Consider the following 18778-nt stretch of genomic DNA (forward strand, 5'->3'; position numbering starts at 1 on the left):
TTTATGGCACAGATTTCTGTATAACACATATTAACATATACATTAACTTTAACGCTCGATTTGCAAAAGTTATGATCTCTTTTTTTCTCATCTAGATGGTGGAAACAATCATCTTATAACCAATACTTTACTTTATTTACCAAGTTTAAAGCCGCAAGAATTTTCATATCGGCCTAACCTTAGGATGTAACTAATAAGAATCATCGTTAAAAACTCTTGTGATGATAAAAACTTTTTAACATATTTTTGGAAATTTGTTCTCCTAGTACGTAGCAGTAATACCTAAGATTTATGGTTATCAGTTTATCACTCATTAGTTGATGGTAGCGAATCCAAATTCGAATGGAACACACCGAAATCAAATCCAAACCAAGATTAAAGACACACGAAACATCAAAACGACCGCTTTGTTATAGGATAAAGACAAAATACACTTTTAAAAATCTCTGAGACCTACGAAATTTGACCGCAGTCGGCAATCACCACACGCTTTGTAGGCACGCCGTTAAGATCATCATCGGTTCGATTTAGAGTCCCAAAGAGTCCATGTCGTTTTGCTTCAAAGTCCCCTAGAAGGACATAGCTACCGAGTATTTAATCCCCACTATAAGTAGCCATGTATTTTTTTTAGCTTATGAAATATATGAGTCAGTTTGTCCCAGCAAAGAAACCATTTTCTCTCTAGACTTGTGTGTGATGCCGGCTAGAAAGAACCCTTGAATCTTATCAAGTTTTCATCACCAAACTTGTGGCGATTCCTCACTCCATTCCATCCATCGATCCAGCTTGAGAGAGACATCAGTCCAGCAAGTCAGATCCCATCTTCACGCCATCTCCATCCCCTGTTCTTGTTGAGAGACACACACGTCCAGCAACTTGAATCCATCAGCCATCTCTATCCTTCTCTTGTTTTGTTTCATTTTGCATCTTGTTGTTTTAGAACGGCCATTATAATAAAAATCCATAAAAATTCATATTTGTTTTTGTTCTTCATTTCTCAGTTAGTTTACTTTCGGTTCTTCATTTTAATCCATAAAAACTCATAAAAATCACTCTCTCTTGTTTCAGGAACAAACCGGCCAATCATCTCTCCATCGCATCCGCCTAGCCGCTCCCTGGTCCATCCGTTCGTCCTGTCCAGTCCGATCTCTTGAACCTCAGTCTAGCCATTTGAGTAGCCTGAATCCCAGCTTGCAACATTTGGTATCAGAGCTTAAGGCTCCTGAATAATCGGTTGTTTCTTGTCCTTAGATAATTTGCATCTCGTTTTTGTGTTCATTCTTTTGCATTAGAAAAAATCAAAAAAAAATTGTTCTTGCTGTTCTTGATTGTTCATCCTAGCATTATACTAGATCATTTTCGTGGGTTGAAAGAGTTGTCAATCTGTTTGTCCTGATTGATCGACCAGCTTTCCATATTTGGAGGTCGATTGGTCGATTGGCATTAATTCTGATTGGTAATTGTTCAAATCACTTAGCTTGATTAGTTTTTCATTTAAGTTGATTGTTCTGATTAGTATTGCATTTAGTTCAGATTGTCAATCATATTTTTATTTAAAAAAAAAAAATCTTTCAACTTAATTTTGATTTCAAATTGCATTTGACTTTGTATTTTCCTTTTTCTGTTTTCTTTGATTGATTCGAATTTCTATTCAAAAGTTAAAAAAAAAAAATTCACTTTCCTTTTTAACTTAGAATCAAGTTTCAATTTTCATTTAAAAAAAAAAATCTTTCAATCTATTTTAAAACTTGATTTACATTTAGTTTCTACTTTCCTTTTTTTTTTTTGATTGATCTGATTTCTTTTTAAAACTTTTCAAAAAAAAATAAAATCCAACTTTCCTATTTTAAAGTTATTTCAAATTCCAATTGTTTTAATTTTAAAAAAAATATATATATACCATTTGCATTTACTTTTGATTGCTTGTCTTTTTTTAAGTATAGAAACATGGGAAATTGGGTCATATAGCCACACAAATAAGCATAATTCACGTACTAGCTATTTACCCTATCAGACATATACACGCCGTTATATATACATATTAATACTATAATATCCTTTGCATCAACCGGCGCAACCTGCTAAAAAAATTAAAAAAAATAATTACTAACCCCCAAAAGTAAATCGTGGTTACCGTCGATGGTTTGCTCCATCTCTTCGAGCCCACCGTTGTGTTCCACACGTCGCCAGCTTCTGGTCATCGGCCTTCTCTGAGTTTATTCCTTCTAAAATCCTCCACCGCCACCATCGTCCCCAATTCAGAAATTGATTGCAAAAATACATCGTTACAGATCCAAGCAGTGAGAAGGAGCAACCCGAACCTCTTTCCCTTCACATCGGCGCTTCGTCTCACACCGCTGCTTCGTTGTTACAATACTTTTTTTTGTCTCTGTGAATTACCTAAAGTTGATCGAAGAAGATGAACAATTTTTGTTATTGTGTTCTATTCTATATGTATAGAATGTAAAACAATCCGTATTTATATTTTACTGTGTGATATATTCTATTACTATACTATTTTATAAAGTTCCATTCCATTTGACAGTTACTAAAAATATAAGTATTTTGTTTAGAAATATAGTTTTAGAAATATAGTTTGTCATTTTTTTAACTTCTCACTATCATTATTTGTTTTTGAACCTGTAAAAATTGTACTATGATAGTTACATACTATTATGTATTTTAGATTTTAACATTTGGGTTTAGGGTTTATATTTGGGTAAGGGTTTAGTGATTAGAGTTTAGGGTTTAGTATTTAGAAGGTGAAGGAGTATGGTTGAGGTCAGCAATAACTTCTTTCACGCAATTATAGATATTTCATAATTTCACAAATATGTACTATGTTATTTATTTTGTTCAAAAATTTCTCTATTCCATGTGCCTCGTGTAGAATGGAACAAAATATTGTACTATTTCCATGTTTTGCTATTTGGGTTTGGTTTTATATTTTTGTTTTGGGTTTAGTATAGAGGGTTTGGGTTCACTCTAGCGAAACAGTAGGTAATTCAATGTCAGCATGTAAAATTACAAAATTTGAACAATCTTTTTTATCACGTTTGTATTCCATACTATTTTAGGTATATAGAATAATACCTATACACCAACACTTCATAACATATGTTTACATTTGCTACGTAAATGGACACATCTTTAACGTTAACATGACAACCATTTGTTTCAATTGTTTTACTGCCTTCAGATAAACCATTTGCGCTAAATTAATTTTCTCCAGTTGCTGTATTTTAATATGTGATTCTCATAGTGCCACAAAATCCACGACGTCACGTACCATATCACTTGTAACTGGTAACCTGTTAAGGTAAATGGCAGAACCGGATGAATTGTGTGTTAAATACCTGACATTACATTATGTCAAAATCAATGTTACTTACCTAATTTACATGCAATATATGGCTACTTCACAAATTAGCCCTAGAAACATCTTTGTTTCTTTACTTCTTTCTTTTTTTATTTCCCTTTGCATTTGATCTCTTTTCTTTCTTGTATACATGAGAGACATGGGAGACATCAATGCTAATGATGTTCCAAACCAAGCTGACATCAATGCTCAGCTACTAGCCGGCCAAGCCCAAATGACGGCCACTATGAATGCAGTAACCGAGCACCTGGCTCGACTGGAAAAAGGGAACCGTCCCAATGTCCTGCGTCCTAGGAGAAGGTATCACCCTTATCTGGAGGATCCACGGTTACATTCTGATGAGGACAGCTCCGATTCTGAACCACCCGATCGAGGAGAACCTAGACATGTCCAAGCTGAACGAGAGGGTCGATGAGAACATAGAATCCAAGGAGATGGGAGTCCGATCAGGAGGAGGCGCCGAGAGGATGAAGTTCCATGGCAGGGAGGAAAAGACCTCAAACTTAACCCGCCCACGTTTGCTGGAAAGGTTACGGACGCCTATGTTGAATGGGAGAGGCGCATGAAGTACATCTTCTAGTACTACAACTACTCCGAGGCCAGGAAAATAGCCTTATCCGCGGCCCAACTGACTGACAATGCTCTCTCCTGGTGGGATAGAGAAGTATCTGAGGCTGGCCGAGTCTATCGAGTTGAGACTTGGGAAGAGATGCGATCCAAGCTTCGCACAAGGTATGTTCCGGCTTATTATCAACGGGACTTACAAAAACGTTTTCGTAAATTATCTCAGGGAACCCGAACAGTAGAGGAGTACTATGAGGAATTTGAGTCTCTCAGAAACAAACTCAAGACGCGTGAGACTCAGGAGACACTTATGGCACAGTTCATGGACGGTCTGCAAGATCGCATCGCCCGAAAGGTGGAGCGCCAGCAGTAGGAGACCTTCCACGACCTGCTCCACTTTGCCATTCAAGCCGAACAGCACATTAAGAGGAAGAATGCGTCTACGGCCAAGGGCAAGAGTACTTGGACGCAACCGGCTTCCAGAGGTGTTGACAAGGGAAAATCCATTGAATTGGAGAACCGGTTCAAGAAGAACCAAGCCGAGCAGTCTAAGAGTGGTCAATCCAACCAAGGTAAGACCCAAGCTCAAAATCAACGGACCCGTGACATTACTTGTTTTAAATGTCAGGGAAAGGGGCACTACGCGAGGGATTGCCCAAACAAACGTGTGATGGTCCTCAAGTCTGATGGTGAATATGAATCCCAAGACGAGGCCGAGGTCGAGACCTTAGTGTCTGATGAAGAGGTGATCGATTATGCTGAAACCGGAGAACTATTAGTGACCAGACGTTCTCTCAGTGCCCTCTTCGACCCTGAAACCATCCAAAGAGAAAACATCTTTCATACAAGATGTAGCGTGGAGAAAAAGGTATGTAGCTTGATCATAGATGGTGGTTCTTGTACTAACGTGGCTAGCAAGTATCTTGTTGATAAACTAGGTCTGATCAAAACGCCCCATCCACGGCCATACCGACTTAAGTGGCTCAATGATGAGACTGAGCTCAAGATAGCCGAGCAAGTTGTTGTATCTTTCAGTATTGGCAAGTACCATGGTCAGGTCAAGTGTGATGTTGTGCCCATGCAAGCCGGTCACATACTCTTAGGGCGGCCGTGGCAGTTCGACAAAGAGACCATTCATCATGGCCGAACCAATGTCTATAGTTTCAACCACAACAACAAAAAGCATAGCCTAGCACCTCTAGGTCCTCAAGAGGTTTACGAAATGCAACAGGCCATGGACCATTCCAGCAAGGTAAGTAAGACTAACCTTTATCTCACTTCCAGTCAAGTGGTTAAGTCTTTAAACCATGAAACACAGGTGCTACTAATGGTCTTTAGGGAAGGTTGTTTTGCAGGTTTTGAGGCCCAAGAGTTACCAGCTGAAGTACAAGGTCTCATGGAACAGTACAAGGACGTCTTTCCTGATGAGATCCCAGCCGGCTTACCCCCTATCCGCAGCATAGAACATAAGATCGACCTTGTACCAGGCGTGCCCTTACCAAACCGAGCCGCCTACCGAGTCAACCCTGAAGAAGCCAAGGAGTTAGAGAGACACGTCCAAGACCTCATGGATAAGGGTTACATCCGCGAGAGTCTTAGTCCGTGTGCAGTTCCGGTCCTATTGGTGCCTAAGAAGGACGGAACATGGCGCATGTGTGTGGACTGCCGAGCCATCAACAACATAACCATTAAGTATCGGTACCCAATACCAAGATTAGATGATATGTTGGATGAACTAAGTGGATCTGTTGTGTTTTCTAAGATTGATCTCAGGAGTGGATATCACCAAGTTCGTATGAAGGAGGGTGATGAGTGGAAGACTGCCTTCAAGACCAAGCAAGGTCTATACAAGTGGTTAGTCATGCCGTTTGGTCTCACCAACGTCCCCAGCACTTTCATGAGACTCATGAACCAGGTTCTTCGACTTTATATCAGTAAATTTGTGGTTGTGTACTTTGATGACATACTGATCTATAGCCGCTGCTTAACTGATCACCTTAGCCACCTTGAACAAGTGATAAAAGTTCTTAGACAAGAAGGCCTATATGCTAACTTAAAGAAATGTGTGTTACACTGATCAATTGGTGTTTTTAGGCTTTGTTGTGAGTTCATAGGGACTGAAGGTCGATGAGGAAAAGATCAAGGCGATTCAAGACTGGCCCACACCGACCACGATCGGACATGTCCGCAGTTTCCATGGTCTGGCCAGCTTCTATCGACGGTTTGTCAAGGACTTCAGCACCATTGCTGCTCCAATGACTTCCGTGATCAAGAAGAATGTATCCTTTACTTGGGGACCATCCCAAGAAGAGTCTTTTAACAAACTTAAATATAGTTTGACTCATTCCCCGGTCCTTACTCTCCCTAGCTTCGATAAAACTTTTGAGATTGAATGTGATGCATCATGTACATGTATTGGAGCCGTGCTTACTCAAGGAGGCCATCCTGTGGCCTACTTCAGTGAGGAATTGAGTGGAGCTACCTTCAATTATCCGACCTATGACAAAAAGCTTTATGCTCTAGTGAGATCTCTTGAAACTTGGCAACATTATCTTTTGTCTAAAGAGTTTGTTATTCATACAGATCATGAGACACTTAAACATCTAAGAGGCCATACCACACTCAAGAGGAGACACGCCAGATGGTTGGAGTTTGTGGAGATTTTCCCCTATGTGATTAAATATAAGAAGGGCAAAGACAATATTGTGGCCGATGCCTTGTCCCGGAGATATACTCTTATCTCGACCATGGAAGCTAAGATCATGGGTTTTGAACTTATTAAAGATTCTTATGCTACTGACCTTAATTTTCAAGAAGCTTTCAGGAACACAACACAAGGAGCATTCGGTACCTACTACCAGCATGACGGTTTCTTGTTCAAAGAAAAGAAATTGTGCATTCCCAAAGGATCTGTGAGGGAATTGCTGGTTCGGGAGGCCCATGGTGGCGGCCTCATGGGTCACTTTCGTCGAGATGAAACCTTAAGTGTCCTAACCGATCATTTCTTTTGGCCGAACATGAAGAGAGATGTTGAGAACCTATGCGCCAAATGCACTGTCTGTCTTAAGACAAAATCCAGGTCACATCCTTATGGATTACACATGCCATTACCTATTCCTAACCACCCTTGGGTAGATGTTTCTATGGACTTTGTGCTGGGTTTGCCCAAGATAAACCACAAAGACTCCATTTTTGTAGTGGTGGACAGGTTTTCCAAGATGGCTCACTTCATAGCTTGTGACAAAAACCAACGATGCTACCCAGACAGCAGATATGTTCTTTAAAGAAGTGGTGCGCCTACATGGCGTTCCCCGAACCATTGTGTCCGACCGAGACACTAAGTTCCTAAGCCATTTCTGGAAGAAACTATGGGGTAAGATTGGTACCAAGCTGCTGTTGTCGACCACATGTCACCCACAGACCGACGACCAAACCGAGGTAGTAAACGTACACTCTCTCAGTTATTGAGAGCTACGGTCGGTAAGAACTTAAGGAACTGGTTATCTTGTTTACCGTTTATTGAGTTTGCTTATAACCATGCTAGACACTCTGCTACTGAACTCTCTCCTTTTGAAGTTGTCTATGGTTTTCAGCCGGAAACGCCCCTAGACCTGTGCGAGCTGCCCAACTCTATGTTCTGCAGTCGAGATGGTGCCACTAAGGCGGAGTTCGTTAAGAACCTGCACCGGAGGGTCCGAGAGAAACTAGAGGCAAAAGCGGCTAAAGTCAAGGCTCGTCTTGTCCATAAGAGAAAGGAGGTGTTATTCGAACAAGGCGACTTGGTGTGGCTACACATGAGACCTGAGAGGTTTCCAGACCAGAGGAAGTCCAAACTATCACCACGAGACACTGGACCAGTCCGGGTCCTTGAGAAGATCAACGACAATGCTTACAAGCTTGAGCTTCCAGGTGAGTTTAAGGTTTCCGCCTTGTTCAATGTATCTGATTTGTCCCCTTTCCTTGCAGATGATGGTATTCTGAGGCCAGAACCTTTTCAAGAGGGAGGGAATGATGCGGCCATCCAAATAGAGGTTCCTGTTGTTAGGCGTGGTCCGACTACCCGGAGTGGAGCCAAGGCCATAAGACTCAGTTTCTCTAAAGCTGTCCAACAAATCCTTGATCAAGATGTCCAAACCGACCAGGACAAGTTGCTGATTGAAGAGATGATCCAATTGAAGATCCAAGATCAAGCCAGTTCAATAGAGGTTCAAGATCAAGCCGGTCCAATTCAATTCAGATCACTCGTCTAAAACCGAACCGGCCTAATCATTTCCACATGTGATCTCGGTTCAGACTCTATCCCAATTCCAGTCGGTTCTGAGTAATCTGCATATTCCATTTAAGGTAAGCAGGTAAGATTTCAATTATGAATTCTAACCAGTTTATTGTTTTTGGTTTGTGTTGGTCCGATTTTATTATTTTCAGTTTTAAGAACTTATGGGCAAATTGTTTAAGTCCTTTTTATTTATTTTGAGTCCAATAATTCAAGGCCATTTGTTTAGCCTTTGCTTAGAGTCCAAGTAGAGTCGGCCCATTCTGTTTAGGCCTTGCACGATTTAGAGTCCCAAAGAGTCCATGTCGTTTTGCTTCAAAGTCCCCTAGAAGGGCATAGCTGCCGGGTATTTAATCCCCACTATAAGCAGCATTGTATTTTTTTTAGCTTATGAAATATATGAGTCAGTTTGCCCCAGCAAAGAAACCCTGTTCTCTCTAGACTTTTTTGTGAAGCCGGCTAGAAAGAACCCTTGAATCTTATCAAGTTTTCATCACCAAGCTTGTGGCGATTCCTCACTCCATTCCATCCACCGATCCAGCTTGAGAGAGACATCAGTCCAGCAAGTCAGATCCCATCTTCACGCCATCTCCATCCCCTGTTCTTGTTGAGAGAGACACACATCCAACAACTTGAATCCATCAGCCATCTCTATCCTTCTCTTGTTTTGTTTCATTTTGCATCTTGTTGTTTTAGATCGGCCATTATAATAAAAATCTATTAAAATTCATATTTTTTTCTGTTCTTCATTTCTCAGTTAGTTTACTTTATGTTCTTCATTTTAATCCATAAAAACTCATAAAAATCACTCTCTCTTGTTTCAGGAACAAACTGGCCAATCATCTCTTCATCGCATCCGCCTAGCTGCTCCCTGATCCATACTTTCGTCCTGTCCAGTCCGATCTCTTGAACCTCAGTTTAGCCATTTGAGTAGCCTGAATCCCAGCCTGCAACAGTTGGGAACTTTTAAATAAAATTCCGGGGAGGACTGATTTGTGATTTTGTAAAACTTTCATAATTCATCTAAAAATTACTTATTAACTCAATGAAAATCAAATAATTCTAAATCAACTCAAATTATAATTCAATAGATCCATCGAACTAGTAGAATCCGAATTAAACGAACAGAAAATATAATCACACAATGACACTAAACTAAAAAAAAGAACCACATACGTCCACCTTACTAGCCAAGTCTTGCACCAAAGAGAAACATGAAACTAATTAACAGGTGAGGTCCTCCAAACGCAGACCATGTCTTTGACATCCTTTCTTCCTTATCTATACCACCTTCAATCACGTTCAAACGCAAAGCTGGTCCTCTTCTCTCATTGCCCCACACAGTATCCCCAAACTCTGCCCCGGTCCGGTCAACCAAAACGCATTTGTCTGGTTTGGATGCAATTATATAGCCTCTCGCTATCATCAAATCAAGACTCAACACGTTTCTGTCCAACTCGGGGACAAAAGTCACATCCTTCATCGTCTTCTTCTTGCCTCCCTTCATCATGATCTTCACATCTCCTCTTCCTTCGATCCTAAGATGTTTTCCGTCTGGTAACCCAAGCTTGCCTTTCTGTGTTTTGTCCAAAACAGTGAAGTACTTCTCATACGGAGTCATATGATTAGTGGTACCATTGCATTACCTGAAGCGCTTTCATGTCTTTCACCACGAGATCTCTCCAGCGGAAGAGTTCTTGGGCTTGAACCGTCGCAGATAACTCTGGAATCTTTGATGGATCAGGTGGGACTTCGTTTTCGACGACATCCCAAAGTCCTTGCTCGGTTAGAGTTGCTTTCGCCGATGGCGCCCAGGTCTCGTAGTCAAAGTCATCGGAGAAACTCGCTGCCGCTATAGACGTAACGGTTAGGGTTACTTTTATACCTTTTTTTTTTCTTGGAGAAAGAGGAAGTGAATAAACTTATATATCCCTCACCCGAACAGTTTTTTTTTTAAATATTGACACTTTACATAACCGTGCGCCCTATATTAATTTTGAAATAATTAACCAAATGAAAATTCGAAACGGTGTTGGTTTACTTTTAATGCATTTGCAAGAATCCAGACGAATTTGGTCAAGATAAGATTTAAATATTATTTTTAAACTTACTGATTCAGAGTTTTCTCAGTCTCCATCTTTTTTTTTTTCCAAAAGACCAACCCATGGGAAATTAGGTGGTATGGCTACAAAAAAAACAATATTTAGATCAGTAGCCAAATACCCTAGAATACATCGATACAGAGTGTATTTTATATAATATTACACTTCTAATCAACGCAATCGGCTCAACCTGCAATTTAAAAGAAAAAAAAATATTCAAGAATGCAAAAGTTAAACGTAGTCATCAGAAAGTCACACATTTCTTCTTCTTCTTCTTCTTCTTCTTCTTCTTCTTCCTCCTAACGTCTTACATGGTTTTTATTCAACATTATTATTATACTATACTATTTATTTAGTTCCATTCTATTTAGGTTAAAGATTTATATTTGGGTTTAGGGTTTATATTTGAATTTAGGGTTTAGTGATTATAGTTTAAGGTTAATTATATAGGGGTTTATGGTGGGATTGTTATATGGTTAATTATTGAGGGGTTTAGGATTTAGTGATTAGAGTTTAGGGGGTTGTACTTCCTCTCAAGTCTATTTTCCTTTCCATTTTATATAGTATAGGTGATAGTACAAAATGTTATATATTATTTTCATATTTTAATTTAATCTAAAATATTTTACATTTAGATTTGGGTTTAGGAATTCAAGTTTAGGGTTTATTCAGTCCTGGAGGTGTGTTGGGTTCAGGGTTGGAGGTGGGTTGGGGTTGAATTACAAGAGTAGTCTTCATTCCATGTTAGATAGTATAGAATAATAGTTCAAAATTTATATATTTATTATTTTTTGCTGTTTTCGTTAAAATATTGTAACTTTAAATTAATTGGGTTTGGGTTTAGAGTTTGGTTTATAGCCTCGAGTTTATGGTTTAGTATTTAGGTGTGCAGGTTAGGTTTATAGTTTATGATTATGTTTCATATGAAGATGTTCTGTTTGTTCTATCTGACGTAGTGCTTTTATAAATGGAATAGAACACTTACTTAGAATAGTTAACCCGTACGTGGACCATATTAAATCTCAATTTCTCTTGGACATGTGCTCTCGTCGACGTTAATCCTTGGTCCCACTGTCACCGGTAACTTAGAAAGGATAAGGACATAACCGGATAAAAGGTGTATGAAATGTTATTAATTTAATAACGTCAAATCAAAGCTGTTTACTTAATTTTGACTCCAAACTTAGTTAGATGGCAAATTCACCCTTTTTTTATTAAAAAAAAATTAATGGTAGATATATCTGTCATAACAACTAATGTATATATCAACTCTAATGTTCGGTTTGCAGAACTTATGAGCCATTTTTCTCATCCAAATGGTGGAAACAATCATCTTACAGTTTAATCCCGTTACCACCTCAAAGCCGGCGAAATCATCATATTTGTTTAGATGTGTATAGTCTTAATATCAATTTCTAGGTTTCTATCTTGCTAGATTCGAGTGATTGATTCAGTTCTAACTTCGTTTCAGGTTCGAGAGATCAATGAAAGCAATAGAACAACAAAAGAGACTTTTTCACCTGGTGTTCGCTGATCTACTCATCGGGGAAGGAATCGGAATCCCTCAACTGCTTCACTATCAGATTCGAACGAGTTTACAAGTTCAACAACAATGGTGATTGCGAACTACAACAGAGAAATACACAAGAGATTAGCGAGCTTATCGTTTCGTCGATGAAGCCGGAAGATCACTGCCGGAATGGTTCAATCTAACCATTTACCGCTTTCGCAACCCCGTCAAGCTTCACCCTCACGATCTCAAGCTAAGTCTTCTTTTTGTCCTCTCCTCTATATCTTCGATCTGATTCTCTATTCTTTGTGATAGTGACAATGCCAGCTCATGACTTTGTTATAACAAACTCATCCACTTGCTTCTTACGAAACACACCATTTGATTTTCGCTAGGCTTCGGGCTGAGACTTGGGCTTGAATCTTTCTTGCAGGTTTCTGACGAGATGTGCCGCAGAACGCAAAGCCCGTTTGGAGTTTGGCTGAACTCAGGTCCACAAGATGCAACTCTAATAAGCATCATCGTTAAAAATTACTTGTGATGATAATAACGTTTGAAACAATTTTTTTTTTTGTTTTGAAATTTGCTCTCATAGTAGCAATAATAGCTAAGACTTATGTTATCTTTCATAATTTGATGGTAGCAAATCCAAACTCTAGTGAAACACACCAAACTCAAATCCCAAGAACAAAAAACAAAGCACATATACATTAACTTCAACGCTCGATCTGCAAAAATTATTATCCCTTTTTCTCATCTAAACGGTGAAAACAATCATCTTATAACCAATACCTTACTTTATTTTGTTGAAGCCGGTAAACCGGACTGACATAAACGATAAAATAAAAGCGACGTTAAGGAAATAGACGAATGTAAAAACGAATACAAGAACGATACGAAATCGTATTCGCAAACAGACATGGAGTCGAGATATGCTCTCTTTCCTTAACTCTAAATATTCGCTCCGTTAGCGAGATGGGAGTGTACGAATATCGAGTCCCAGGATACAACCATGGCAGACGAATCACGTTTCACTCGTGATCACCCTATCGAACTAAAAATTTCTACGAAACACTCTCGGACTCAAGACGTACGCTAAGGGATTTTTGCTGTTGGTTTTGATGTGAAAAAGTTATGAAATGAAGAAGGAGGAGAGTCGATATTTAAAGAGAAGGAGAAGACCTACTTCCCGCAACAGCTGCTGCACGTGGGCGAGAATCTCGCGGAGATCGAGGAAAGTTGAGTTGCAAAACTCATTCCGCAAGACTCTCTCTTATCTCGTTTAAAAAATTTTCAGAGGATAAAATGCATGACGTTTTTATTTACTAGACAAACTACTTGTTGTTTTAAATAAAATTGTATGCTGTTTTTTTTAGTATCAAATGGAAAAACGTTGAGCTTAATTTTGCATGAGATCCAGTAAATTTTTTTTGGACCTCAACCAAGACCCAAGACCCATGCCTACGCCGAACCGGCCAGACAGCTGTGGCGGCGCGTGTGGAGAGCTTTTTTCTCTCTCAAAGCCGTTTACACCTTCATTTCCTTTAGACTTATTTATACTGCTCATTCTTCTTTTTCCTGCCAGACGTGGGACTTTCATATATGACTTGATTATTTAGGCTTAAAGAGATTCAGCCCAAGTCATTTTTATTCATATTTAAATAAAAACCATTGGGCCTTTTATTTGATCCAACATATTTACCAGCTTAAAGCCGCCGGAGTTTTCATATCGGCCTAAAGCTTAAGATGTGACTCTAATAAGAACCATCGTTGAAAACACTTGTGATGATATAATAACCAATAATATCATTCATTATTCTTATTCAATGGTAGCGAATCCAAACTCGAGTGAAACATACCAAAATAAAATCCAAACCAAGAACAAAGAAACACAAAACATGAAAACAAAAGGATACAAATCTCTGAGACCTAGGAAATTTGACCGCAGTCGGCGATCACCACGAGCTTGTTAGGTACGCCGCTAAGATCAGGTCGGCCGACCTCTTTCTCAATGTTCTGAATCACATTGATGAGACTACGCTAAACCAAAGTTCAAGGACAGAGTATTATGACTTAGTCTTCAAGTTATTTCCTATGATAGGTCCCAGTTATAGGATTATCTATTGTTGATCTAGAAACATGTGATTTGATACCAATTAAGGTCTCTCTTCAAAAGAAAAGTGTGTTCTTAGTTTGTTCTTGAACAAATTCTCTTTGATTTGAAGAGAGACCTTAATTGGTATCAAATCACATGTTTCTAGATCAACAATAGATAATCCTATAACTGGGACCTATCATAGGAAATAACTTGAAGACTAAGTCATAATACTCTGTCCTTGAACTTTGGTTTAGCGTAGTCTCATCAATGTGATTCAGAACATTGAGAAAGAGGTCGGCCGACCTGATCTTAGCGGCGTACCTAACAAGCTCGTGGTGATCGCCGACTGCGGTCAAATTTCCTAGGTCTCTGGCCATTCTTCAGAATCAACGATCATCGAGATCTATCCAACTTTTTTTTCTTCACCATTTTCTTCTTTTCGGATTTGTTGATCAAGTTCAACATCCTTTCTTTTGTATGGATTAAAATCTGTAATTCTTCCATTGTTTTTCAGTTTTCCAAAAAAAAAGAAACATTCATCGTTTAAGTTAAAAAAAAAAAGGTTTCTGTCATTTTCCTCTTGTTTTTGTTTTGTTATCCTGACTCCACTTCCTGTTATGTAGGAGAAGAGTGATCCAATTTCCCTTTCACGTTTTGTAGGAGTTTTCTTCATGTATCTTTTCTATTTAAATCAATGAAAACAACAAAAAGAGGTAGTCTTAACTACCCAAAGAAAAATGTATTCTTAGTTTGTTTTTGGCAAATTCTCTTTGATTTGAAGAGGGACCTTAATTGGTATCAAATCACATGTTTCTAGATCAACAATAGATAATCCTATAACTGGGACCTATCAATTGGTATCAGAGCCAGGTTATGTTTTTGATCCGGACCACTTTGTGGTATCAAAAACTTTATATTTTTCATCTTCATTGTTATTGGTATTCTTCGTCGGTATCAAGAATCCTCGACGAGCGGTCATTCTTCGGAAACGATCATCGAGATCTATCCAGCGATTTTTCTTTTCACCATTTTCTTCTTTTCGGGTTTGTTGATCAAGTTCAGCATCCTTTCTTTTGTATGGATTAAAATCTGTAATTCTTCCATTGTTTTTCAGTTTTCCAAAAAAAAAGAAACATTCATCGTTTAAGTTAAAAAAAAAAAGGTTTCTGTCATTTTCCTCTTGTTTTTGTTTTGTTATCCTGACTCCACTTCCTGTTATGTAGGAGAAGAGTGATCCAATTTCCCTTTCACGTTTTGTAGGAGTTTTCTTCATGTATCTTTTCTATTTAAATCAATGAAAACAACAAAAAGAGGTAGTCTTAACTACCCAAAGAAAAATGTATTCTTAGTTTGTTTTTGGCAAATTCTCTTTGATTTGAAGAGGGACCTTAATTGGTATCAAATCACATGTTTCTAGATCAACAATAGATAATCCTATAACTGGGACCTATCAATTGCGCCAAGGTTGGGGTAGAGGTAAGCGCTTGTTTCAGTTCTGTGAATGATTTGGTTGCTTCTTCTGTCCACGCGAATTGACCTTTGAGCAACAGGTTTGTCAGTGGACGAGCGATCAAACCGTAGTTGCGGACGAATTTCCTATAGTAACCGGTAAGACCAAGGAAGCCTCGCAGTTCCGTGATCGTAGTTGGCGTGGGCCAGTCAAGCATCGCCGAGATTTTCTGCCTATCCACTTTCACTCCTTCATCTGAGATGATATGGCCAAGATACTCCAACTCCCTTTGACTGAAGACACACTTTTTGTATTTCACCGCCAGTTTGTGTTAACGCAAGATGTGAAAAACGTCTCGGACATGTGGCAAGTGTTCCTGCCATGAGCTGTTGTATATTAGTATATCATCAAAAAAAAACGAGTACCGACTTTCGTAGCAGTGGCCGGAAGACTTCGTTCATAAGAGCTTGGAAGGTGGAAGGCGCATTACAGAGCCCGAAGGGCATAACCAAGTACTCGTAATGCCCGTTATGCGTACGAAACGCAGTCTTGTGGATATCTGATGGGTGCATTCGAACTTGGTGATAACCCGCGGTCAGGTCCAGCTTTGTGAAGATCGTCGCTCCATGTAGCTCATCGAGCATATCTTCAACAGTTGGAATTGGGAATCTGTCTTTGATTGTTGCAGAATTCAGTGCGCGATAGTCAGTGCAGAACCGCCAAGATCCATCTTTTTTCTTGACTAATAAAACTGGTGAAGAAAAGGGGCTTGCGCTCGGTCTGATGATACCCGATGATAGCATCTCTTGGACCTGACGCTCGATTTCAACCTTCTGGTAGTATGCGAACCGGTAAGGCCGAACATTGATTGGATCTGTACCTTCCTTCAGCGTGATTCGATGTTCTATACGACGTTTTGGTGGCAGTTGAGTCGGTGGCTGGAATAGATCGTCGAACTCCGAGACAAGATGCTGGATCTCGTCGGAAATAGGTGGGTCGTGCTCATTGGGCTGAGCTACAGTAATGGCAAAAATAACCTGTCCACGACGGGCCTCTCTTGTGACCGTTTCATGTGGAGTAGCCTGCAACTTTGTTGATTGCAGCCCATGGAGAGTGACCACTTTGTCGGCCCATGAAAATTCCATAGTTTGTGCTTTCCAATCACAAAGAGTTGGGCCTAGACTCTCCAGCCATTGCATACCCATTACTAAATCCAAGCCCACCAAGGTTAGTGCGTATAGGGTCACCGTGAAAGTCTCGCCACCCATGCGTGACAACGTCGTCCTGAAGTTACACCCCGAAGCAGTCTTGCAAGAACGTGTGAACATACAAGACAACACGAAGGAAATTCTTGTTCGATGAAGTGGCTTACACCACTACAAGAAAACAGCAAGGATACTGAGGGAAAAAATCGTCGGAATTTCGTCGGAATAACGTTATTCCGACGAAATTCCGACGATTTTTTCCCTCAGTATCCTTGCTGTTTTCTTGTAGTGGTGTAAGCCACTTCATCGAACAAGAATTTCCTTCGTGTTGTCTTGTATGTTCACACGTTCTTGCAAGACTGCTTCGGGGTGTAACTTCAGGACGACGTTGTCACGCATGGGTGGCGAGACTTTCACGGTGACCCTATACGCACTAACCTTGGTGGGCTTGGATTTAGTAATGGGTATGCAATGGCTGGAGAGTCTAGGCCCAACTCTTTGTGATTGGAAAGCACAAACTATGGAATTTTCATGGGCCGACAAAGTGGTCACTCTCCATGGGCTGCAATCAACAAAGTTGCAGGCTACTCCACATGAAACGGTCACAAGAGAGGCCCGTCGTGGACAGGTTATTTTTGCCATTACTGTAGCTCAGCCCAATGAGCACGACCCACCTATTTCCGACGAGATCCAGCATCTTGTCTCGGAGTTCGACGATCTATTCCAGCCACCGACTCAACTGCCACCAAAACGTCGTATAGAACATCGAATCACGCTGAAGGAAGGTACAGATCCAATCAATGTTCGGCCTTACCGGTTCGCATACTACCAGAAGGTTGAAATCGAGCGTCAGGTCCAAGAGATGCTATCATCGGGTATCATCAGACCGAGCGCAAGCCCCTTTTCTTCACCAGTTTTATTAGTCAAGAAAAAAGATGGATCTTGGCGGTTCTGCACTGACTATCGCGCACTGAATTCTGCAACAATCAAAGACAGATTCCCAATTCCAACTGTTGAAGATATGCTCGATGAGCTACATGGAGCGACGATCTTCACAAAGCTGGACCTGACCGCGGGTTATCACCAAGTTCGAATGCACCCATCAGATATCCACAAGACTGCGTTTCGTACGCATAACGGGCATTACGAGTACTTGGTTATGCCCTTCGGGCTCTGTAATGCGCCTTCCACCTTCCAAGCTCTTATGAACGAAGTCTTCCGGCCACTGCTACGAAAGTCGGTACTCGTTTTTTTTTGATGATATACTAATATACAACAGCTCATGGCAGGAACACTTGCCACATGTCCGAGACGTTTTTCACATCTTGCGTTAACACAAACTGGCGGTGAAATACAAAAAGTGTGTCTTCAGTCAAAGGGAGTTGGAGTATCTTGGCCATATCATCTCAGATGAAGGAGTGAAAGTGGATAGGCAGAAAATCTCGGCGATGCTTGACTGGCCCACGCCAACTACGATCACGGAACTGCGAGGCTTCCTTGGTCTTACCGGTTACTATAGGAAATTCGTCCGCAACTACGGTTTGATCGCTCGTCCACTGACAAACCTGTTGCTCAAAGGTCAATTCGCGTGGACAGAAGAAGCAACCAAATCATTCACAGAACTGAAACAAGCGCTTACCTCTACCCCAACCTTGGCGCAATTGATAGGTCCCAGTTATAGGATTATCTATTGTTGATCTAGAAACATGTGATTTGATACCAATTAAGGTCCTCTTCAAATCAAAGAGAATTTGCCAAAAACAAACTAAGAACACACTTTTCTTTGGGTAGTTAAGACTACCTCTTTTTAGGGTTTTCATTGATTTAAATAGAAAAGATATTGGAGTCATTAACTCTTACAAAACAGGAATAATGGAAACATGGAGTCACAACTCCTAACAAAAGATAACGTGAAACAAAGTGGGGAACTATTCCCTAAAGAAAAGTTCTATTATTTGAATAAGTAAAACCAAAGAACTGGAGAAGCCACGTGATTGCCTTGTGACATCTTATCAATACTCCGACCGTCGAAAGAACCTTGTCCTCAAGGTTCGTGGTGAAGGCGAATAGAGGAGAACTTGACTTTAATTTCTTCTCTTCCTCCCATGTTGATTCCTCTAGTCGTAGCTTTTGTTCACGAACTATAATCTCCACGACCTACCAACTGATTCCATGGTTCATTATTTTTTTTTTTTTT

General features: G+C 40.0%; 1 pseudogene; it reads right to left on the minus strand.

Annotated features, from left to right (window-relative positions):
- Positions 1–13757: 13757 nt before the first annotated feature.
- The window catches only part of LOC106329359, an 8506-nt pseudogene continuing 3485 nt past the window's right edge, over positions 13758–18778 (minus strand).

The sequence above is a fragment of the Brassica oleracea genome, chromosome C1, assembly GCF_000695525.1.
Source record: "Brassica oleracea var. oleracea cultivar TO1000 chromosome C1, BOL, whole genome shotgun sequence".
NCBI classification, from domain to species: Eukaryota; Viridiplantae; Streptophyta; class Magnoliopsida; order Brassicales; family Brassicaceae; genus Brassica; species Brassica oleracea.